Genomic DNA, 26,701 nt, shown 5'->3' with positions numbered 1-26,701 from the left:
TTGTATCTTTTTTAATTAGAATTAATATTAATATAAAATAAAAACATCATCATTGTGAAAATTAAAGTGTAATTAGTGAAAGGATAACATAATCATTTTAGAGCTTTATATTTGTTTTTATTTTATGTTTTTTAATTAAAATAATATTAATATTAATATAAAATAATGATATCAACATTATGAAAATTAAAGGGTAATAGAATATTACGGAGTAAGAATTTATTTAAATTATTAAATCATTAGTTATTATAAGTACGATATTTTTTAATTATTAAATACTTGGGATTAATGACATCATCTAAGTGACATAATTTTTTTTTCTTTTTGATTTTTTCTTAACAAGGGAATTAGCTTAATAATGACATCATCATTATAGAATTTTAATAGAAATTATAGATACTCTAATCAATTATTCTTATTTTTGTATGAAGATAAAATATTAGTTTAAAACGAAATTAAAAAAGATTAACTCTAATATGGAATGAAGGGATTACGTATCTGTATCTCCTTTACGGCGATAAAGTATCAAAATTCACTTGCCTTGCCAAAAAATGAGAAAGTAATACGTACTGTATTACGGAGTAAAAATCTTTAGATCCGTGCTTGCCGATCGCGCGACATATCACTCGTGAAACGTAAACAAATGAAAAGAGTGAAATGTCCCGTTCATATTGATTATAAACGTTCCATATTAATTGATATCGTTGCGAGGTTTTGACCTCTATATGAGACGTTTTTCAAAGACTGCATTCGATTTTTAAAACAACCATAACCTTTATTTTATCGATAAAGGTTTAAAATATTACGACGATTATCAAATAATGATAATAAAAATATAGCGTTCACACACGACCATTACATAATGGTTTACAATAATATTACACAACAATATATGTCTTCGAATGCAGTTTTCAAACAATATTATACAAGCATGGACTCCAAATCTTGTCCTTAATTTAGTATGCAACAACGTAGTATGCAACAGCGGAAGCTCTTAACAATTACCTAAGAATAAACATGCTTAAAACGTCAAAAAAATGTTGGTGAGTTATACCTAAGAATAAACATGCTTAAAACGTCAAAAAAATGTTGGTGAGTTATAGGTTTAACCTATATATTTATCAATCGTAATAATAGACCACAAGATTTCATATTTCCATTTTTCGTAAACATCATCCCATACAAAGAGATAAAAATCATTCATACGGTGAACACCTGGTAACCGACATTATCAAGATGTATATAAGAATATCCCCATCATTCCGGGACATCCATCGGATATGATATAAAAACTCGAAGTACTAATGCATCCGCTACAACGGATGGGGTTTGTTGGGCCTAATAGATCTAACTTTAGGATTCGCGTCAATTAGTAGACTGGTTTACTAATCCTTAGGTTACCAAGCAAAAAGGGGCATATTCGTCTTCGGTCATTCAACCATAGAAAGTAGTTTCATGTACTTGTGTCTATTTTGTAAAACATTTATAAAGCTGCATGTATTCTCATCCCAAAAATATTAGATTTTAAAAGTGGGACTATAACTCACTTTCACAGATTTTCACTTTCACAGATTTTTACTTCGTCGGGAAGTAGTCTGTATGGAGCACGAGCTATTGGTGCAGCTCCCAGTACAAGGTCTATTTGAAATTCAATGGATCGGTGTGGAGGTAGTCCCGGTAATTCTTTCAGAAATACATTGGGAAATTTTTTTGCGAAGGGAACATCATTGATGTTCTTTTCTTCGAAATTGACTTTCTCGACGTATGCTAGCATAGCATAGCAACCTTTTCTTATTAGTTTTTGTGCCTTCAGGTTACTAATAAGATTTAACTTCGCGTTGCTCTTTTCTCCGTACACCATTAAGGGTTTTCCTTTTTCTCGTATAATGCGAATTGCATTTTTGTAACAAACGATCTCTGCTTTCACTTCTTTCAACCAGTCCATACCGATTACCACATCAAAACTCCCTAACTCTACTGGTATCAAGTCAATCTTAAATGTTTCGCTAACCAGTATAATTTCTCGATTCCGACATATATTATCTGCTATAATTAATTTACCGTTTGCTAATTTGAGTAAAAATTTATTATCCAAGGGTGTCGGTGGGCAACTTAGTTTAGCACAAAATCTCTACTCATATAGCTTCTATCCGCACCCGAATCAAATAAAACATAAGCAGATTTATTGTCAATAAGAAACGTACCCGTAACAAGATCTGGGTCTTCCTGCGCTTCTGCCGTATTAATATTGAAAACTCTTACGCGGCCCTGCCCATTAGTATTCCCCTGATTTGTGAAATTTCTACTAAAGTGGCCCGGTTTTCCACATCCAAAACAAACTATGGCGGTGTTATTTGTTCCGACATTATTTGTTCTTTTAGTTCTGTTATGCATTGGTTCGTAGATCTCGCACTTCATCGCACTATGACCATTTCTTTTAAACCTGTTGCAAAATGTCGTGCAGAACCTCGGGTGATGCTCTTCACACCTTTGGCATGGCTGCTTTTGGTTTTTGTTGCCATTGTTGTTATTGAGATTGTTGTTGGGATTGTTGTTGTTGTTGTTATTGTTGTTGGGACGGTTATTGTAGTTGTTGTTGGGACGTTTGTTGAAGTTATTTTTGCGATTGATGTTGCGGTTGTTGGGATAGTTATTGCAATTGTGGTTGTGATTGTTGTTGTTGTTGTTGTTGTTGTTGTTGTTGTTGTTGTTGTTGTTGTTGTTGTTGTTGTTGTTGTTGTTGTTGTTGTTGTTGTACTAATGACTCTTGTCACTGGTTTCTTCTCACTTTCTCTTGACTTGTTTCATGTTAGCCTCTTCGGCCGCCTGCTCTTTAATCCTTCCTTCGATTTGATTCACTAGTTTTTGAGCCATTCGACTTGCCTTTTGTATGGAGGCGGGCTCGTGTGAACTCACATCTTCTTGAATCCTTTCCGGTAACCCTTTTACAAATGCGTCGATCTTCTCTTCTTCGTCTTCGAACGTTCTGAGACACAATAGGCACAACTCTGTGAATCGTCGTTCGTACGTGGTGATATCGAAACCTTGCGTTCGTAATCCTCTAAGCTCTACCTTGAGCTTATTTACCTCGTTTCTGGGACGATACTGCTCGTTCATCAATTGCTTGAATGCTGACCACGGTAGTGCATAAGCAGCATCTTGTCCTACCTGCTCGAGATAGGTATTCCACCATGTTAACGCAGTACCTGTGAAGGTATGCGTAGCGTACTTTACTTTGTCTTCTTCAGTACATTTACTTATGGCAAACACCGATTCAACTTTCTCGGTCTACCGTTTCAATCAGATTGGACCCTCGGTTCCATCAAATTCTAAAGGTTTGCAGGCAGTGAATTCTCTGTAGGAGCATCCTACACGATTTCTTGTGGAATTATTTCCACTGCTAGAACCAGAGTTATTGTTGTTATTTTGCATTGCGGCTTGTACTGCGGCTATATTTGCAGCAAGAAAAACACGAAAGTCTTCCTCACTCATGTTCAAGTTCTGACGAGTCGTCGGTGCCATTTCCTTCAAAAATAGCCAAAAGAATTGAGTTAATCATATAGAATTTAAGAGTAGTCAATAGTATTTCATAGCATAATATGAACTTATTTATAAAAGCTTTTTCTTCATATTAGCATTTTATAGTTTTAATTCGGGTAGTACCTACCCGTTAAGTTCATACTTAGTAGCTACTATACAATTCAACTACTACGCTTCTATATGGAAAACTTATTACAATAATATTTCGTGTTCAAACTTTTATACAATATTTTACAAACTTACAATACCACTATTATACATATAGCATGAAATATAGCACATAATAACTTTGCTACTCGGAAGCTATAAAGGCAATTCTAGTTAATACGCAAGTCGTTCAGCAAAAGAAATAAAGACACGTAATTCATAAGTCCAGAAACAAGTCATGCATTCGGGTTTTACTAGTATTATTTTCCATCCTCGATCTTGTGAAAAATAACCGTTGTGACCGTTGACTAGGCAGCATGTTGTAATGTCGTCAAAAGGACGAGGGTTACGTAGTGCCCAACAGCCCCGTAACAATCTAAAAACCTTGTTTCTCACCTCAAATACCGAGTCTGTCACTTGTGGGAAGGTTTTATCTAAAAGTTGCAACCCAATGTTCTTTTTCTCAATTTGATGAGAAGCGAACATTATTAACCCGTAAGCATAACATGCTTCTTTGTGTTGCATGTTAGAAGCTCTTTCTAAAGAACGGAGTCCTATGTTGGGATATGTTGAGTCAAAATAGGTTCGTAACCTGTAGCTAAAATTGCATCTAGGTTTCCCGCACTAAATGCCTTAAAGGAAACTTGGCGTAGCTTAAAGTCTCCCCAATGTGATATGCCCCATCTTTCAAAGGAAAGCCTTTTATAAACTAAGGCATGCCTGGAATGTCTTTCAAACGTTCGACAAACTAATTTTGCTGTAAATAATTGTGCTGATGAATTCTGCCCGACTCTAAACAAGATTTCATCAATCATATCCCCTGGTAGGTCTTCTAAAATTTTTGGTTGTCTATCCTTAACGTGCATTTTTGTTTTTATACTGTAAAATAAACAAGGATTAGATTCGTAAAAGATAATTAACAAATAATACAGGCAATTTTTACATATATCTTAAAAGTACAAGCACACAACAATACATATATTACACAGCATGATTATAACTTTTTATTCCGACTCACTCGTTTCTTCTTCTTCGGACTTAGTTCGTTTGGCTAATTTCCTAGGGATACATGGTGATCCTCTAATACAAGCCGTCATTTTCACAAATGGTTTAGAAAAACATGGTGGCATAGATGTTCCCGGATTATTGTTAAAATCTAAGAAATACGGGTGTTTACGATACATATAAAGTTCATCGGGGTCGGAATCAGGTTTCTCTATTTTGATGCCCTTTCCCTTATTATTCTCTTTTGCCTTATTAAATTGAGTTGGGGTAATTTCTATAACATCATCGAAATCCTCGTCGGGATCCGATTCATCAGAAAATTGGTAATTTTCCCAATATTTTGCTTCCTTGGCGGAAACACCATTGACCATTTTTAACTTTGGTCCATTGGTTGAGGATTTTCTTTTATTTAATCGTTTTACTGTAGGTATTAATATTTCTTCCTCCGAAACCTCTTCTTCTTCCAGTTCCTCTTCTTCCGGTTCCTCCTCTTCCGGTTCTTCCTCGGAAATTTGTGAATCTTCCCAAAATATATTCGACTCTTCATTATTATTAGGTGAGTCGATGAGATTTGTAATAGAGGTAGTCATCTATCACACAATATCAAACACATTAAGAGATTAATATATCACATAATTTTTACATGTTAATAATATATAGTTTCTAACAAAAAAAATGTTAAACAATCATTTTTAAAACAAACACGGTCGAAGTCCAGACTCACTAATGCATCCTAACAAACTCGGTAAGACACACTAATGCAATTTTCTGGTTCTCTAAGAACAACGCTCGGATACCAACTGAAATGACCAGTTCATATTGATAATACATGTTCCATATTAATTGATTTCGTTGCGAGGTTTTGACCTCTATATGAGACGTTTTTCAAAGACTGCATTCAACTTTTAAAACAACCATAACTTTTATTTTATCAATAAAGGTTTAAAATATTACGACGATTATCAAATAATGATAATCAAAATATAGCGTTCACACACGACCATTACATAATGGTTTACAATAATATTACACAACAATATATGTCTTCGAATACAGTTTTCAAACAATATTATACAAGCATGGACTCCAAATCTTGTCCTTAATTTAGTATGCAACAGCGGAAGCTCTTAACAATTACCTGAGAATAAACACGCTTAAAACGTTAACAAAAATGTTGGTGAGTTATAGGTTTAACCTATATATTTATCAATCGTAATAATAGACCACAAGATTTCATATTTCCATTTTTCGTAAACATCATCGCATACAAAGAGATAAAAATCATTCATATGGTGAACACCTGGTAACCGACATTAACAAGATGCATATAAGAATATCCCCATCATTCCAGGACATCCATCGGACATGATATAAAAACTCAAAGTACTAAAGCATCTGCTACAACGGATGGGGTTTTTTGGGCCCAATAGATCTATCTTTAGAATTCGCGTCAATTAGTAGACTGGTTTACTAATTCTTAGGTTACCAAGCAAAAAGTGGCATATTCTGCTTCGATTATTCAACCATAGAAAGTAGTTTCATGTACTTGTGTCTATTTTGTAAAACATTTATAAAGCTGCATTTATTCTCATCCCAAAAATATTAGATTTTAAAAGTGGGACTATAAGTCACTTTCACAGATTTTTACTTCGTCGGGAAGTAAGACTTGGCCACGGGTTGATTCACGAACCTATAACAAATATGTACATATATATCAAAGTATGATCAAAATATATTTACAACATTTTTATTGCGTTTTAATGATTTGAGTTTGTTAAGTCAGCAGTCCCCGTTAGTAACCTACAACTAGTTGTCCACAGTTAGATGTACAGAAATAAAGAAATATATATTATCTCGAATCAATTCACGACCCAGTGTCTACAATTCTTAGACTCGATCACAACTTAAAGTATATATATTAATTTAGAATCAACCTCAACCCTGTATAGCTAACTCCAGCATTACTGCATATAGAGTGTCTATGGTTGTTCCAAATAATATATATAGATGGGTCGATATGATATGTCAAAACATTGTATTCGTGTCTATGGTATCCCAAGATTACATAATATATATTAGAATACATGTATAATACAATATAAGTTAGTTAAGTTATGATTTGTATAGATTTGTTACAATTTTCACGTAGCTACAACAAACAAAATTATCTAATCTTGTTTTACCCATAACTTCTTCGTTTTAAATCCGTTTTGAGTGATTCAAGTTGCTATGGTTTCATATTGAACTTAATTTTATGAATCTAAACAGAAAAAGTATAAGTTTATAGTCAGAAATACAGGTTACAAGTCGTTTTTGTAAAGGTAGTCATTTCAGTCGAAAGAACGACGTCTAGATGACCATTTTGGAAAACATACTTCCACTTTGAGTTTAACCATGATTTTTGTATATAGTTTCATGTTCATAATAAAAATCATTTTCCCAAAATAATATATTTTAAATCAAAGTTTATCATAGTTTTTAATAATCAAAACCAAAACAGCCCCCGATTTTACTACGACGTCGTATATCCGGTTTTACGGTGTTCTTCGTATTTCCAGGTTTTAAATCATTAAGTTAGCATATCATATAGATATAGAACATGTGTTTAGTTGATTTTAAAAGTTAAGTTAGAAGGATTAACTTTGTTTGCGAACAAGTTTAGAATATAATAAACTATGTTCTAGTGATTACTAGTTTTAATCTTCGAATAAGATAGTTATATATATATGAATCGAATGATGTTATGAACATCATTACTACCTCAAGTTTAGTAGGTAAACCTAATAGAAGTGACAATAAATGATCTAGCTTCAAAGGATCTTGGATGGCTTGAAAATTCTTGAAGTAGGATCATGACACAAAAAAAAGTTCAAGTAAGATTTTTACTCGAATTAAGATAGTTTATAGTTATAGAAATCGAATCAAAGTTTGATTATGAATATTACCATGAATAATAAAGATAGACTACTGTAAATAATAAAGGTTTCTTGATCTTAGATGATTACTTGGAATGGATTAGAAAGCTTGGAAGTAAACTAGTAAACTTGAAAGGATTAATGAAGTGTTCTTGAAGTGTTCTTCCTATGATGATTATAGCTTGATTCTTGAAGTAATTTTTGATGAAGATGATGATTATTTACTGGAAAAATTCGTTCAAAAGTGTATGTAGGTGTTAAGAGAGAATTAGAAAGAGAATTAGAAGTGAAATGGAGTGGGTGGTGAGTGGTGAAGGGTGAGTGGGGTTAAAAAGAGTTCTTGTTTTGTTTCCTTGCTCATAAGTCATGATAGTTGCCAAATGATGGTTCCCACATGTGTTGGTGACTCACAAGGGCTGCTAAGAGCTGATTATTGGAGTGTATATACCAATAGTAAATACATCTAGAAGCTGTGTATTGTACGAGTACGAATACGGGTGCATACGAGTAGAATTGTTGATGAAAACGAATGAGAGTGTAATTATGACCAAATTTGATAAGTATGAGTGTTTTAATATGTGTCTTGAAGTCTACCAAAAGTGTATTAATACATCTTAATACACTACATGTATATACATTTTAACTGAGTCGTTAAGTCATCGTTAGTCGTTACATGTAAGTGTTGTTTTTGAAACTTTTAAGATAACGATCTTATTTAATGTAGTTAACCCATTGTTTATTATATTTAGTGAGATGTTAAATTATCATATTATCATGATAACATGGTGTATAAATATATCTTAATACGATATATATATTAAAATGTCGTCACAACGATAATCGTTATATATATAACTCGTTTTGAAATCCTTAAGTTAGTAGTCTTGTTTTACATATGTTGTTCATTGTTAACATACTTAATGATATAAATAATTATCATTTTATCATGTTAAATATAGTGTAACAATATCTTAATATGATACATATGTACTTGGTAAGACGTTGTCATAACGATAATAGTTATATATATCGTTTCGAGTTTCTTAATTCAATAGTCTCATTTTATGTATATAACTCATTGTTAATATACCTAGTGAGATACTTACCTATCATAAAATCATGTTAACTATATATATATATATATATATATATATATATATATATATATATATATATATATATATATATATATATATATATATATATATATATATATGTCCATATATATATCAACATATAGTTTTTACAAGTTTTAACGTTCGTGAATCGCCTGTCAACTTGGGTGGTCAATTGTCTACATGAAACTCATTTCAAATAATCAAGTCTTAACAAATTTGATTGCTTAACATGTTGAAAACATTTAATCATGTAAATATACCAATTTCATTATATATATATATATATATATATATATATATATATATATATATATATATATATATATATATATATATATATATATATATATATAAACATGGAAAAGTTCGGGTCACTACAAAAAGTGTGTCTGTTTGCACAATAACCGGCGAGCTTATATTGATATGGGGATATCCAAGTCACTAAGATGTGGAATGGGGTGATTATGGTTTTTGCTCTGTTCGCTGACGATTCTCTGAAGGTAACAATCAAGTGATTATTTTACACCATCGAGATAAGTAATGTAACATGTGATGTTAGAATGAGAGTGAATGTTGAATGTGGAGTGTATCCTGCTTTCTATCCTATTTATATGTGAATTGGAGCTGCTTCCCATACCAGCTCGCTAATTTCCAATGCTTTTGGAATACTAGTTGACCTTTCCTTATTTGTATGTCTGCAGAGGAAAGCAACCTTATCACTTTCCTTTGCTGTACGAGCATGCAGTCGAGCTAGGAATAGTTCAGCTAGCTTGACTTGTAATTGACAGAGGTTTTTGGGTTCTAAGATCACTATTCTTGCTCTGGTTTCTGAACCTCGTTAATTGTAGCTGATGCTTCCTTCGTACTATATATTGTGTACGAAGATATTGTGTACGAACCGGAGGTAGGGTACACTATCAAGCCCCCCAGTTTAAGTTGATGAAGCATTACTACCGATATATAAGCTTCGTGAAGTTAAACTTAGTAGCAATCATTTCTGTCGCCTTGCTTGACGTTTAACTGCGCCAGTTAAATCTCTTATCGACTAATATTCCCGTTATACCCTTAACGATGAAATCTTTTGTTCTTTTCTGCCAAGGGTACGATTGTCCAATAAATTCCCATTACCAAGGGTTTTGTGCAGGTTGATTTAACGGCTACCCCTTCATCTATCTTAAGGATAAAAACTTGCATCTTCTCCTTCTATTTTCATCCACTTGTTTTAAAAAACTTTGTTCTTTCTGGAAATCTTTCATCCTCGCACACTAAGGTACTTACAGATTTCTTTCAATTATTTTTTTCTTCTCCTATTTTCTTATTTTTACCATGTCGAAACGTGGTATTGAGGCTTCTTTTAGTGATGTTAAACTCTCTTTGCTATCGTATCTACTTGAAATGCTTGGTTTAAAATCTGGTGATATGCTTATTCCTGATGGTGACAAGCATATTTTACAACCTCCTAAGGGTTATGTTGGTGTGTACACCCAGTTGTTTACAGAATGTAATGTTAGGGTTCCTATCTCTTCTTTTTTCCTTAATGTTTTAGATTACTTTAAGGTGCATATCATGTCTTTCATCCCCTAGCCTCGAAGAAGGTTATGTTGTTCGAGGTTATGTGTAGGGCTTATGGTGGAGAGCCTTCTGTTGATTTTTTTCGTCACTTATTTCGCACCGGTGATATCAGCGATTGGGTGACTGTTCAGAAACGAAAAAGTAGGAAAGGGTCTCCTCCTCCCGTTTATTGTTTTTCCTCTTAATTTCCTGATGTTCGTAACTGGATGTGCTCCTTCGTTTTTTTTGAAAAAATCTTTCTTGTTTCCAAAAGACTATCCTTCTGTTTCTGATTCTTCAAGGGCGTTTGTCCCTAAGGAGTATAAAGATCATGTTCCTTTCATTTCTGATGACGATGCTCTTTTTAAGAGAATTTGTAAACATCCCATTATTCCTTCTACGTATCCAGATGATATACTTTTTAAGTTAGGAATGGTTCCTGGATGGGAGGAGGGTACTACTAATTCCGTGTTCTTGTATGGGGAACATGGTATGTTTCATTACATTAGGTTTGTTGTTATAAGAATTTGTTTTCCTAACTTTTTACATTTATTTGCTATGTTTTTTGCAGAAATGTCTTTGAGGAACGTTGTCAAGGCTCAAGGGTTGAAGGAGTATGTAGTGACCCGAACTTTTTCGAACCTTTCTATGATTATATGTTTAGTGAAAACTATATTTACATGATTAAATGTTTCCAACATGTTAAGCAATCAAACTTGTTAAGACTTGGTTAATTGAAACGGAAATTTTGTAAACGTCTGATTACCCAGTTTGACCAATGATTCACGAACGCTATAAGTTGTATATGACATGATGATACATAAATGAATAAATATATATGTTTAACATGATATAATGATTATCAAGTATCTCATTAAAAATAGTAACAATAAGTTATATACTTAAAAAGGAGACTATTGACGTATGAAACTCGAAACGATACATATAACGATTATTGTTATAACCACGTCTTACTAAATATATATGAAGCATATTAATACATTGTTATATTATATATAACATGATAATATGATAATTAAATATAACATTAAGTGTATTAACAATGAACTACATAAGTGAAAACAAGACTACTAACTTAAGGATTTCGAAACGAGACATATATGTAACGATTATCGTTGTAACGACATTTAAATGTATATATCATATTAAGATATATTAATATATCATAATATCTTGATAATATAATAATTTAAAATCTCATTTGATATTATAAACTTTGGGTTAACAACATTTAACAAGATCGTTAACCTAAAGGTCTCAAAACAACACTTACATGTAACGACAAACGATGACTTAACGACTCAGTTAAAATGTATATACATGTAGTGTTTTAATATGTATTCATACACTTTTGAAAGACTTCAAGACACTTATCAAAATACTTCTACTTAACAAAAATGCTTACAATTACATCCTCGTTCAGTTTCATCAACAATTCTACTAGTATGCACCCGTATTCGTACCCGTACAATACACAGCTTTTAGATGTATGTACTATTGGTATATACACTCCAATTATTACCTCTTAGCAGCCCATGTGAGTCACCTAACACATGTGGGAACCATCATTTGGCAACTAGCATGAAATATCTCATAAAATTACAAAAATATGAGTAATCATTCATGACTTATTTACATGAAAACAAAATTACATATCCTTTATATCTAATCCATACACCAACGACCAAAAACACCTACAAACACTTTCATTCTTCAATTTTCCTCATCTAATTGATCTCTCTCAAGTTCTATCTTCAAGTTCTAAGTGTTCTTCATAAATTCTACAAGTTCTAGTTACATAAAATCAAGAATACTTTCAAGTTTGCTAGCTCACTTCCAATCTTGTAAGGTGATCATCCAACCTCAAGAAATCTTTGTTTCTTAGAGTAGGTTATCAATATAATACAAGGTAATAATCATATTCAAACTTTGGTTCAATTTCTATAACTATAACAATCTTATTTCAAGTGATGATCTTACTTGAACTTGTTTTCGTGTCATGATTCTGCTTCAAGAACTTCGAGCCATCCAAGGATCCGTTGAATCTAGATCCATTTTTCTCTTTTTCAGTAGGTTTATCCAAGGAACTTAAGGTAGTAATTATGTTCATAACATCATTCAATTCATACATAAAAAGCTATCATATTCGAAGTGGTAAACTAGTAATCACTAGAACATAGTTTAGTTAATTCTAAACTTGTTCGCAAATAAAGTTAATCCTTCTAACTACACTTTTAAAATCAACTATACACATGATCTATATCTATATGATATGCTAACTTAATGATTTAAAACCCGGAAACATGATAAACACCATAAAACCGGATTTACGCCGTCGTAGTTACAACCGGGGGCTGTTTTGGTTTGGATAATTAAAAACTATGAAAAACTTTGATTTAAAAGCTATACTTCTGGGAAAATGATTTTTCTTATGAACATGAAACCATATCCAAAAATCATGGTTAAACTCAAAGTGAAAGTATGTTTTTCAAAACAGTCATCAAGATGTCGTTCTTTCGACGAAAATGACTACCTCTTTCAAAAATGACTTGTAACTTGTATTTATGACAATAAACATATACCTTTTCCGTTTAGTTTCATAAATTCAAGTTCAATACGAAACCGTGGCCGCTTAAATCACTCAAAACGGATTAGAAACGAAGAAATTGCGAGCAAAACAAAATTGGTAAAAACTACTCATTTTAGCTACGTGAAAATTGGTAACAAATCTATTCCAACCATAACTTAATCAACTTGTATTGTATATTATGTAATCTTGAGATACCATAGACACGTATACCATGTTTCGACCTATCATGTCGACACATCCATATATATTTCGGAACAACAATAGACACTCTATATGTGAATGTTGGAGTTAGATATACAGGGTTGAGGTTGATTCCAAAATATATATAGTTTGAGTTGTGATCAACACTGAGATATGTATACACTGGGTCGTGGATTGATTCGAGATAATATATATCGATTTATTTCTGTACATCTAACTGTGGACAACTAGTTGTAGGTTACTAACGAGGACAGCTGACTTAATAAACTTAAAACATCAAAATGTATTAAAAGTGTTGTAAATATATTTTGAACATACTTTGATATATATGTACATATTTGTTATAGGTTCGTGAATCGACCAGTGGCCAAATCTTACTTCCCGACGAAGTAAAAAATATGTGAAGGTGAGTTATAGTCCCACTTTTAAAATCTAATATTTTTGGGATGAGAATACATGCAGGTTTTATAAATGATTTACAAAATAGACACAAGTACGTGAAACTACATTCTATGGTTGAATTATTGAAATCGAATATGCCCCTTTTTATTAAGTCTGGTAATCTAAGAATTAGGGAACAGATACCCTAATTGACGCGAATCCTAAAGATAGATCTATTGGGCCTAACAAACCCCATCCAAAGTACCGGATGCTTTAGTACTTCGAAATTTATATCATATCCGAAGGGTGTCCCGGAATGATGAGGATATTCTTAAATATGCATCTTGTTAATGTCGGTTACCAGGTGTTCACCATATGAATGATTTTTATCTCTATGTATGGGATGTGTATTGAAATATGAAATCTTGTGGTCTATTATTATGATTTGATAATATATAGGTTAAACCTATAACTCACCAACATTTTTGTTGACGTTTTAAGCATGTTTATTCTCAGGTGATTATTAAGAGCTTCTGCTGTCGCATACTTAAATAAGGACGAGATTTGGAGTCCATGCTTGTATGATATTGTGTAAAAACTGCATTCAAGAAACTTATTTCGTTGTAACATATTTGTATTGTAAACCATTATATAATGGTCGCGTGTAAACAGGATATTTTAGATTATCATTATTTGATAATCTACGTAAAGCTTTTTAAACCTTTATTGATGAAATAAAGGTTATGGTTTGTTTTAAAATGAATGCAGTCTTTGAAAAACGTCTCATATAGAGGTCAAAACCTCGCAACGAAATCAATTAATATGGAACGTTTTTAATCAATAAGAACGGGACATTTCAGTTGGTATCCGAGCGTTGGTCTTAGAGAACCAGAATTTTGCATTAGTGTGTCTTATCGAGTTTGTTAGGATGCATTAGTGAGTCTGGACTTCGACCGTGTTTACTTGAAAAATGATTTCTTAACAAATTTTGTTGGAAACTATATATTTTTAACATGTGAATATTATGTGATATATTAATCTCTTAACGTGTTTGATATTATATGATAGATGTCTACCTCTAGAACAAGTCCCATTGACTCACCTAATAATAATGAAGAGTCAAATATAAATTGAAATGATTCGTGGATTGATTCACAAGTTCCCGAAGAGGAACCGGAAGAAGAGTCGGAACCGGAAGAAGAATCGGAACCGGAAGAAGAAATAGAACCAGTGGGGGAAATAATAAAACGGTTAAGTAGAAGAAAATCCTCAACCAACCGACCAAAGTTAATTATGGTCAATGGTGTTTCCGCCAAGGAAGCAAAGTATTGGGAGGATTACCAATTCTCCGATGAATCGGATCCCGACAAGGATTCCGATGATGTTATAGAAATTACCCCAACACAATTTAATAAGGCAAAAGAGAACAATAAGAGAAAGGGCATAAAAATAGAGAAATTTGATTCCAAACCCGATGAACTTTATATGTATCGTCAACACCCTTATTTCTTAAGTTGTGACAATAACCCGGGAACCTCTAAACCACCAGGTTTTTCTAAACCAATGTGGAAAACGACGGCTCGTATTAGGGGGAACATCATATATCCCTAGAAACTTGGCAAAACGAACCAAAACCGAAGAAGAAGAAACGAGCGAGTCGGAATAAGATAGTTGTATTCGTGTGGTGTAATATATGTAATATAGTGTGCTTATGCTTTATGATATATGTAAAAATTACTTGTATTAATAAGTATTTTTTTTTTATGAATCTAACTCTTGTCTATTTTATAGTATAAAAACACAAAATGGATAGACAACCCAATATTTTAAGAGACCTACCCGGAGATATGATTGATGAAATCTTGTCTAGAGTCTGTCAGAATTCCTCGGCACAACTATTTAAGGCGAGATCAGTTTGTAAGACATTCGAAGAACGTTCCAAGAATGCCTTGGTTTATAAAAGGCTTTCGTTCGAAAGATGGGGGATATCACATTGGGAAATCCATAAGTTACGATGTGGTTACTTTGACACATATATTGCGGGGAACCAAAATGCTATTTTACGCAACGAGTTAAGAAATTATTTTGACTCAATATATCCGAATATAGGACTTCGTGATTTAGAAAAAGCGGCTAACATGTAACATAAAGAAGCATGTTATGCTTACGGGTTAGTAATGTTCGCTTCTCACCAAAGTGAGAACAAGAACATCGGGCTACAACTATTAAACAAAACGTTCCCACAAGTGACGGAGTCGGTAATTGGGGTAAGAAATGAGGTTTTTAGATTGTTACAGGACTGTTGGACATTACGTAACCCTCGTCCCTTTGATGACGTTACAACAAGCTGTCTTATCAATGGCCATAACGGTTATGTTCCACAAGACCAAGGATGGGAAGTAGTCCTAGTAAAACCAGAATGCATGACTTGTTTCTGGACGTATGAATTACGTGTCTTTATTGCCTTTGCTGAACGACTTGTGTACTAGCTAGAATTATCTTCACAACCATCTTGTATCAAATTTATTGTGTGCTATATTTCATGCTATATGTAAAATAAGCGGTATTGTATGTTTGTAAAATATTGTGTAAAAGTTTGAACGCGAAATATTATTATAATCAGTTTTTCATATAGAATTGTAGTAGTTGAATTGTATATTAGCTACTAAGTATGAACTTAACGGGTAGGTACTACCCGAATTTAAACTTATAAAACACTAATATGAAGAAAAAGCTTTTATAAATGAGTTCATATTATGCTACGAGATACTATTGACTACTCTTAATATTCTGTATGATTAACTTGTTTCATTTGACTATTTTGAAGGAAATGGCACCAACTACTCGACACACCTTGAATATGAGCGAAGAGGAATTTCGTGCCTTTCTTGCTTCAAACATAGCTGCAGTACAGGCTGCGCTACATACCAACAATAACCTTGGATCTAGCGGTACAGGAAATCGTGTAGGATGCACCTACAAAGAATTCACTGCCTGCAAACCTTTGGAATTTGATGGAACCGGAGGACCGATCGGATTGAAACGGTGGACCGAGAAGGTCGAATCGGTGTTTGCCATAAGTAAGTGTACTGAAGAGGACAAAGTGAAGTACGCTACGCATACCTTCACAGGTACTACGTTAACATGGTGGAATACCTATCTAGAGCAAGTGGGACAAGATGATGCTTACGCACTACCGTGGTCAGCATTCAAGCACTTGATGAATGAGAAGTACCGTCCCAGAACCGAGGTCAATAAGCTCAAGACAGAACTTAGAGGGTTACGAACCCAAGGATTTGATATTACCACGTATGAAAGACGATTCACAGAATTGTGCCTATTGTGTCCGGGAGCGTTCGAAGATGAGGAAGAGAAGATCGACGCGTTTGTGAAAGGATTACCGGAAAGAATCCAAGAAGATATAAGTTCACACGAGCCCGCCTCCATACAACAGGCATGTAGAATGGCTCACAAACTAGTGAACCAAATTGAGGAAAGAATTAAAGAACATGCGGCTGAAGAGGCCAATGTGAAGCAAGTCAAAAGAAAGTGGGAGGAAAACGGTGATAAGAATCACCAATACAACAACAACAGCAATTACAACAATAATCGCAACAACTATCCCAACAATCGCAATATCAATCGCAACTACAACAAACGGCCCAACAATAACAACAACAACAACAACAACAGCAACTACAACAATCATCCCAACAAGAATAACAACCGCAACAACAACAATAATCAGAAGCAGCTATGCCAAAGGTGTGAAAAGTATCACTCGGGGTTCTGCACCAAATTTTGCAACAAGTGTAAAAGAAATGGTCATAGCGCGTTGAAGTGTGAGGTCTAGGACCAGGGGTTAACAGAACGAAAGGAACAAATGGTGTCAGAACGAGTAATGGTGGAGCAAGTAGTGTCGGAGCAAGTTATGCCAATGTAGTTTGTTATAAATGTGGAAAACCGGGCCACATTATTAGAAATTGCCCGAACCAGGAGAACACGAATGGACAAGGCCGCAGAAGAGTTTTCAATATTAATGTGGCAGAGGCACAGGAAGACCCGGAGCTTGTTACGGGTATGTTTCTTATTGACAATAAATCTGCTTACGTTTTATTTGATTCGGGTGCGGATAGAAGCTATATGAGTAGAGATTTTTGTGCTAAATTAAGTTATCCATTGACGCCGTTGGATAGTAAATTTTTACTCGAATTAGCAAACGGTAAATTAATTTCAGCAGATTATATATGCCGGAATCGAGAAATTAAACTGGGTAGCGAAATATTTAAGATTGATTTGATACCAGTAGAGTTAGGGAGTTTTGATGTAATAGTTGGCATGGACTGGCTGAAGAAGGTGAAAGCAGAGATCGTATGTTATAAAAATGCAATTCGCATTGTACGAGAAGAAGAAGAACCCTTAATGGTGTACGGAGAAAAGGGCAACACGAAGCTACATCTTATTAGTAATTTGAAGGTACAAAAACTAATAAGAAAAGGTTGCTATACTGTTCTAGCACATGTCGAGAAAGTACAAACTGAAGAAAAGAGCATCAATGATGTTTTTGTCGCAAAAGAATTTCCCGATGTATTTCCGAAAGAATTACCGGGACTACCTCCACATTGATCTCTTGAATTTCAAATAGATCTTGTACCAGGAGCTGCACCAACAGCTCGTGCTCCTTACTGACTCGCACCCAGCGAGATGAAAGAACTGCAAAGCCAACTGCAAGAACTATTAGAACGTGGTTTCATTCGACCAAGCACATCACCATGGGGAGCTCCTGTTTTGTTTGTCAAGAAGAAAGATGGTACATTTAGGTTGTGTATTGACTACAGAGAGTTGAACAAACTTACCATCAAAAACCGTTATCCACTGCCAAGAATTGACGACTTATTTGATCAACTACAAGGCTCGTCGGTTTATTCAAAGATCGATTTACATTCTGGATATCATCAAATGCGAGTAAAGGAGGATGATATTCCAAAAACTGCTTTTAGGACGCGTTATGGTCATTACGAGTTTATGGTTATGCCGTTTGGATTGACTAACGCACCAGCTATGTTCATGGACCTTGTGAACCGAGTGTGTGGGCCATATCTTGACAAGTTTGTCATTGTTTTCATCGATGACATACTTATTTACTCAAAGAATGATCAAGAGCACGAAGAACATTTGAGAAAAGTGCTAGAAGTATTGAGGAAAGAAAAACTGTACGCTAAGTTTTCAAAGTGTGCATTTTGGTTGGAAGAAGTTCAATTCCTCGGTCACATAGTGAACAAAGAAGGTATCCAGGTGGACCCGGCAAAGATCGAAACTGTTGAAAAGTGGGAAACCCCAAAAACTCCGAAGCATATACGTCAATTTTTAGGATTGGCTGGTTACTACAGAAGATTCATCCAAGACTTTTCCAGAATAGAAAAACCCTTGACTGCATTAACGCATAAAGGGAAGAAATTTGAATGGAATGATGAACAAGAGAAAGCGTTTCAGTTATTGAAGAAAAAGCTAACTACGGCACCTATATTGTCATTGCCTGAAGGGAATGATGATTTTGTGATATATTGTGACGCCTCAAAGCAAGGTCTCGGTTGTGTATTAATGCAACGAACGAAGGTAATTGCTTATGCGTCTAGACAATTGAAGATTCACGAGCAAAATTATACGACGCATGATTTAGAATTAGGCGCGGTTGTTTTTGCATTAGAGACTTGGAGGCACTACTTATATGGGGTTAAAAGTATTATATATACCGACCACAAAAGTCTTCAACACATATTTAATCAGAAACAACTGAACATGAGGCAGCGTAGGTGGATTGAATTGTTGAATGATTACGACTTTGAGATTCGTTACCACCCAGGGAAGGCAAATGTGGTAGCCGATGCCTTAAGTAGAAAGGATAGAGAACCCATTCGAGTAAAATCTATGAATATAATGATTCTCAATAACCTTACTACTCAAATAAAGGAGGTGCAACAAGGAGTTTTAAAAGAGGGAAATTTAAAGAATGAAATACCCAAAGGATCAGAGAAGCATCTTAATATTCGGGAAGATGGAACCCGGTATAGGGCTGAAAGGATTTGGGTACCAAAATTTGGAGATATGAGATAAATGGTACTTAGAGAAGCTCATAAAACCAGATACTCAATACATCCTGGAACGGGGAAGATGTACAAGGATCTCAAGAAACATTTTTGGTGGCCAGGTATGAAAGTCGATGTTGCTAAATACGTAGGGGAATGTTTGAGGTGTTCTAAGGTCAAAGCGGAGCATCAGAAACCATCAGGTCTACTTCAACAACCCGAAATCCCGGAATGGAAATGGGAAAACATTACAATGGATTTCATCACTAAATTGCCAAAGACTGCAAGTGGTTTTGATACTATTTGGGTAATAGTTGATCGTCTCACCAAATCAGCACACTTCCTGCCAATAAGAGAAGATGACAAGATGGAGAAGTTAGCACGACTGTATTTGAAGGAAGTCGTCTCCAGACATGGAATACCAATCTCTATTATCTCTGATAGGGATGGAAGATTTATTTCAAGATTCTGGCAGACATTACAGCAAGAATTAGGAACTCGTCTAGACATGAGTACTGCCTATCATCCACAAACTGATGGGCATAGTGAAAGGACGATACAAACGCTTGAAGACATGCTACGAGCATGTGTTATTAATTTCGGAAACAGTTGGGATCGACATCTACCGTTAGCAGAATTTTTCTACAAAAATAACTACCATTCAAGCATTGAGATGGCTCCGTTTGAAGCACTTTATGGTAGAAAGTGCAGGTCTCTGATTTGTTATAGTGAAGTGGGGGATAGACAGATTACAGGTCCGGAGATAATACAAGAAACTACTGAGAAGATCATCCAAATTCAACAACGGTTGAAAACCGCCCAAAGTCGACAAAAGAGCTACGCCGACATTAAAAGAAAAGATATAGAATTTGAAATTGGAGAGATGGTCATGCTTAAGGTTGCACCTTGAAAAGGTGTTGTTCGATTTGTTAAATGAGGGAAATTAAATCTAAGGTATATTAGACCATTCAAAATTATTGATCGTGTCGGACCAGTAGCTTACCGACTTGAGTTACCTCAACAACTCGCGGCTGTACATAACACTTTCCACGTCTCGAATTTGAAGAAATGTTTTGCTAAAGAAGATCTCACTATTCCGTTGGACGAAATCCAAATCAATGAAAAACTTCAATTCATTAAAGAACCCGTTTAAATAATGGATCGTGAGGTTAAGAGACTTAAACAAAACAAGATACCGATTGTTAAGGTTTGATGGAATGCTCGTAGAGGACCCGAGTTCACCTGGGAATGAGAAGATCAGATGAAGAAGAAGTACCCGCACTTATTTCCAGAAGATGAGCCAACACCTCCAATCGCTTAAAATTTCGGGACGAAATTTATTTAACGGGTAGGTACTGTAGTGACCCGAACTTTTCCGAACCTTTCTATGATTATATGTTTAATGAAAACTATATTTACATGATTAAATGTTTCCAACATGTTAAGCAATCAAACTTGTTAAGACTTGGTTAATTGAAACGAAAATTTTGTAAACGTCTGATTACCCAGTTTGACCAATGATTCACGAACGCTATAAGTTGTATATGACATGATGATACATAAATGAATAAATATATATGTTTAACATGATATAATGATCATAAAGTATCTCATTAAAAATAGTAACAATAAGTTATATACTTAAAAATGAGACTATTGACGTATGAAACTCGAAACGATACATATAACGATTATCGTTATAACCACGTCTTACTAAATATATATGAAGCATATTAATACATTGTTATATTATATATAACATGATAATATTATAATTAAATATAACATTAAGTGTATTAACAATGAACTACATAAGTAAAAACAAGACTACTAACTTAAGGATTTCGAAACGAGACATATATGTAACGATTATCGTTGTAACGACATTTAAATGTATATATCATATTAAGATATATTAATATATCATAATATCTTGATAATATAATAATTTAAAATCTCATTTGATATTATAAACTTTGGGTTAACAACATTTAACAAGATCGTTAACCTAAAGGTCTCAAAACAACACTTACATGTAACGACTAACGATGACTTAACGACTCAGTTAAAATGTATATACATGTAGTGTTTTAATATGTATTCATACACTTTTGAAAGACTTCAAGACACTTATCAAAATACTTCTACTTAACAAAAATGCTTACAATTACATCCTCGTTCAGTTTCATCAACAATTCTACTCGTATGCACCCGTATTCGTACTCGTACAATACACAGCTTTTAGATGTATGTACTATTGGTATATTGATAATGCTAAAAACGAACATATATTTCATATCATTATTCCTCAAGAAAGACAAGTTTTTAGTTGCAATTGTTCTATTTACAAGTGATATTCGTTTAAATAATAAAAGGTGAAGACAAAAGACAGATTCGACGAATTGAAGACACAAACGACCAAAAAGCTCAAAAGTACAAAATACAATCAAAGAGGTTCCAATTATTGATAAGAAACGTCTCGAAATTACAAGAGTACAAGATTCAAAACGTAAAGTACAAAATATTAAATTGTACGCAAGGACGTTCGAAAATCCGGAACCGGGACATGAGTCAACTCTCAACGCTCGACGCAACGGACTAAAAATTACAAGTCAACTATGCACATAAATATAATATAATATTTAAATAATTCTTATAATTATTTATATATTATATTAATAATAAAAATCGTCGGCAAACAAAGAGCCAAAAGCTGGTGAGCTGTATTTACAAACTCCGCGACTCGCGGAGTTTGAAGGCAAAATGGGCCGCGAGTCGCGGAGACCCAAAGTGTGAAACTCCCTATAAAGCCAACCGAATTCTGATCATTTTTCATAACATATATATCCATCTCTCTATCTATATACGTAAAATATATATATATATAATTTATATTTTAATTTTAATTTTAATTTTAATCCTAATAATAAGGGTATGTTAGCGAATACTGTAAGGGTGTAAGTCGAAATTCTGTCCGTGTAACGCTACGCTATTTTTAATCATTGTAAGTTATGTTCAACCTTTTTATATTAATGTCTCGTAGCTAAGTTATTATTATGCTTATTTAATCCGAAGCAATCATGATGTTGGGCTAATTACTAAAATTGGGTAATTGGGCTTTGTACCATAATTGGAGTTTGGACAAAAGAACGACACTTGTGGAAATTAGACTATGGGCTATTAATGGGCTTTATATTTGTTTAACTAAATGATAGTTTGTTAATGTTAATATAAAGATTTACAATTGGGCGTCCCTATAAATTACCATATACACTCGATCGGACACGATGGGCGGGGTATTTATATGTACGAATAATCGTTCATTTAACCGGACACGGGAATGGATTAATAGCCACTAGAATAATTAAAACAGGGGTGAAATTATGTATAAGGACACTTGGTATAATTGATAACAAAATATTAAAACCTTGGATTACACTCAGTCGACATCCTGGTGTAATTATTAAACAAAGTATTAAAATCTTGTTACAGTTTAAGTCCCCAATTAGTTGGAATATTTAACTTCGGGTATAAGGATAATTTGACGAGGATACTCGCACTTTATATTTATGACTGATGGATTGTTATGGACAAAAACCAGACGGACATATTAAATAATCCAGGACAAAGGACAATTAACCCATGGGTATAAAACTAAAATCAACACGTCAAACATCATGATTACGGAAGTTTAAATAAGCATAATTCTTTTATTTCATATTTAATTTCCTTTATTTTATATTTAATTGCACTTTTAATTATCGTACTTTTTAATTATCGCAAGTTTATTTTATCGCACTTTTATTATTCGCAATTTCATTATCGTTATTTACTTTACGCTTTAAATTAAGTCTTGTATTTATTTATTATTTTACATTTGGTTTTAACTGCGACTAAAGTTTTAAAATCGACAAACCGGTCATTAAACGGTAAAAACCCCCCTTTATAATAATAATATTACTTATATATATATTTGTATTTTTATAAAAGTAAACTAATATAGCGTTAAGCTTTGTTTAAAAAGATTCCCTGTGGAACGAACCGGACTTACTAAAAACTACACTACTGTACGATTAGGTACACTGCCTATAAGTGTTGTAGCAAGGTTTAAGTATATCCATTCAATAAATAAATAAATATCTTGTGTAAAAATGTATCGTATTTAATAGTATTTTCTTGTAACATTTAATAGTATTTCGTATACCCCGCTGCAAACATCAAGTATATTTTTGGCGCCGCTGCCGGGGAGTCTCTTAAAAGCCGGAAGCGCAACGCTAATATAAAAAAAAAGATTTTTAGTTTACTTTTATTAAAATTCGTTTTTATAAAAATACGTTTTAAATATTCGAAAATATAAAAAGAAAAACAAAAATTTATATATTTTTAAGATTTTGTTAAATATTTAAGTTTTATAAAGTTTCTTTATTTTTATTTTGTAAAAATATAAGTTTTATTTAATTTATTTTATAAATATATTTTATAAATATAAAACCGAAAAAAAAAAAATTTTAATATATATAAATCTATTTTTAAGATATTTTTAAAGTTATAAAGTAGTTCTATTTTTATTTAAGTTTTTAAATATAAGTTTTTATTATATAAATATTTTATAAACAGAAAATATAAAAACAGAAAATAAAAAAAAAATAAAAAACGTCAAGTTTTAAACTGTACCTCAGTTGAATTTTGGATCCCCGCGACTCGCGGAGTTTGATGCTTTGAATACCGCAAGTCGCGGAGCCGTCTGACACGGGCCACACAGAACCCTAATCTGCATTAAATACGGAGTATTATTAATTATTATTAATTAATTTGTAATTAGGGTTAAATATTTAATTAATTTAGTATTTAATTTAAGTTTTAATTAATTTATGTATTTAGTTTAATTAGTGTAATTAATTTGTAAAATTAATAGTTTTAATAAATAAATAATATAAAAATAATATTTTTATAAAAATTGTACTTTTTACAACTTTTTGTATATTTTTATATTTTGTCCCTTTTTAATCGTTTTAACGTAATATTTGTATTTTTAGCTCATATTTAGTTTTAAACTTAATTTTTGCCATAGTTAGTTTTATTTCTAGATTTTTAGGCTTTGCCGTAGAATTCCTTAAGTGCTTTTTCTTTAGACTAAGATTTAGGTGCTTTAGAATTTTGCGACGCCTTTTTAAGTTTTAGTTTCTTTTTAAGTTATTTCCATTTAGAATTTAGTTTTTCCTGTAAGCTTTAATATTTTTAGACGACTTTTACCTATGTATCAATTATCATTCCAATTAGTAATCTCAATTTGCGATTATAACTTTAAGTTAGTTGTAGTAATAAGGTTAGGTTAGTCAAGTATTTTTAAGTTTTATAAGTTTCTTTTATTTTTCCGTCACCTTTTATTTTTCTACCAATTTTCTTTTTCGACCTTTTTCGACGCTCTTTTTCTTTCTTATTTCTCGCTATTCTAGTTTTAGGACATAGATTTCTATTCTACTTCTTATCTAAATTTCTTAAAATTACGAAAATTTATTTTAAGTGGTTAAATTGATAGACATCAAAATTTTCTGGTTCGTAGTAATAGTTGGATTTGTACGTGGACCGGGTTATTGGAGCCAAACAGTCCTCAATTATATTGAGACCAAACGAATCCTGCCCCTCTGCTGCATCTTTTGGCTATTCGAAACGTGGGCAAAATCAGAAAAGTCTATTGATTAGATAACTTATTATAATTTTTCTTTCCTTTTAAAAACTAATAGGATATTCAGTGAATGCATCGAGCAAGACGTTCACCACCTTTTGTACGTTCACCACCTGTAACTAGATCAAGACATTTTGCAAATATTACCACCGTTGATTTTTCTTTAGAATCGTCATCCAGTCGACCAAGTACTCCAGTTCAAATTTCCGATAATCCATTTTTTGAACCCGACCTCACAATTGAGAATCCGGAGAATATTCAGGAACGATTCGTAGATCTTGAACCACTAAACTTTCCTCCGGAACCACCAATCATTCAAACAGAGATTGTTGAGGAACGAACCATTAAATCAGAATCCTCTAGTGATTTCGATTCAACAAATTCAATTATGGAGAATCTGGAACCTTTAAGTATGGAAGACCGAATGAGAGCTAAACGCACTGGCCAAGGTCACGCAATTACTCATCCAGACATTAATGCGCCAGATTATGAAATCAAAGGACAAATTCTACACATGGTGACTAATCAATGCCAATTTAGTGGTGCGCCGAAGGAAGATCCAAATGAACATTTACGTACCTTTAATAGGATCTGCACACTATTTAAAATCCGAGAAGTGGAGGATGAACAGATATATCTCATGTTATTTCCCTGGACTTTAAAGGGAGAAGCCAAAGATTGGTTGGAATCGTTACCTGAAGGGGCGATCGATACATGGGATGTTTTAGTTGACAAATTTCTTAAACAATTCTTTCCGGCATCTAAAGCCGTAAGACTTCAAGCAGAAATTGTTAGGTTCACACAGAAACCAAATGAAACTCTATATGAGGCGTGGACTAGATTTGGAAAGTTGTTAAGAGGATGTCCGCAACATGGTTTAGATACCTGTCAAATAGTACAAATATTCTACCAAGGATGCGACATCACTACAAGGAAAGACATAGATATAGCAGCTGGTGGTTCTATTATGAAGAAAACCGAAACTGATGCTTACAAAATTATTGATAACACTGCTTCCCACTCACATGAGTGGCACCAAAAAAAAGATATCGTTAGATCATCTAAAGCAGCTAGAGCCGATTCTAGCCATGACTTAGATTCCATTTCCGCAAAGATAGATGCTGTCGAGAGACGAATGGAAAAGATGACTAAAGATATTCACTTAATACGAATTAGTTGTGAGCAGTGTGGAGGACCACATTTGACAAAAGATTGTCTCAGTATTGAATTAACAATGGAACAAAGAGAGAATATTTCATACATAAACCAAAGGCCTGGAAATAATTATCAGAATAATTATCAACCGCCAAGACCGATTTACAATCAAAACCAGAATTATAACCGAAATATTCAATACAACAACCAACAAGGTCCTAGCAATCAACAAGTATCCAATAATAATCAGCAAAGACCTAATTTTCAAAACAAACCACCACAACAAACCGATGATAAAAAGCCGA

Source organism: Rutidosis leptorrhynchoides, chromosome 3, assembly GCF_046630445.1.
Source record: "Rutidosis leptorrhynchoides isolate AG116_Rl617_1_P2 chromosome 3, CSIRO_AGI_Rlap_v1, whole genome shotgun sequence".
In the NCBI taxonomy this organism is placed as follows: domain Eukaryota; kingdom Viridiplantae; phylum Streptophyta; class Magnoliopsida; order Asterales; family Asteraceae; genus Rutidosis; species Rutidosis leptorrhynchoides.
This window is presented reverse-complemented; position numbering follows the sequence as displayed.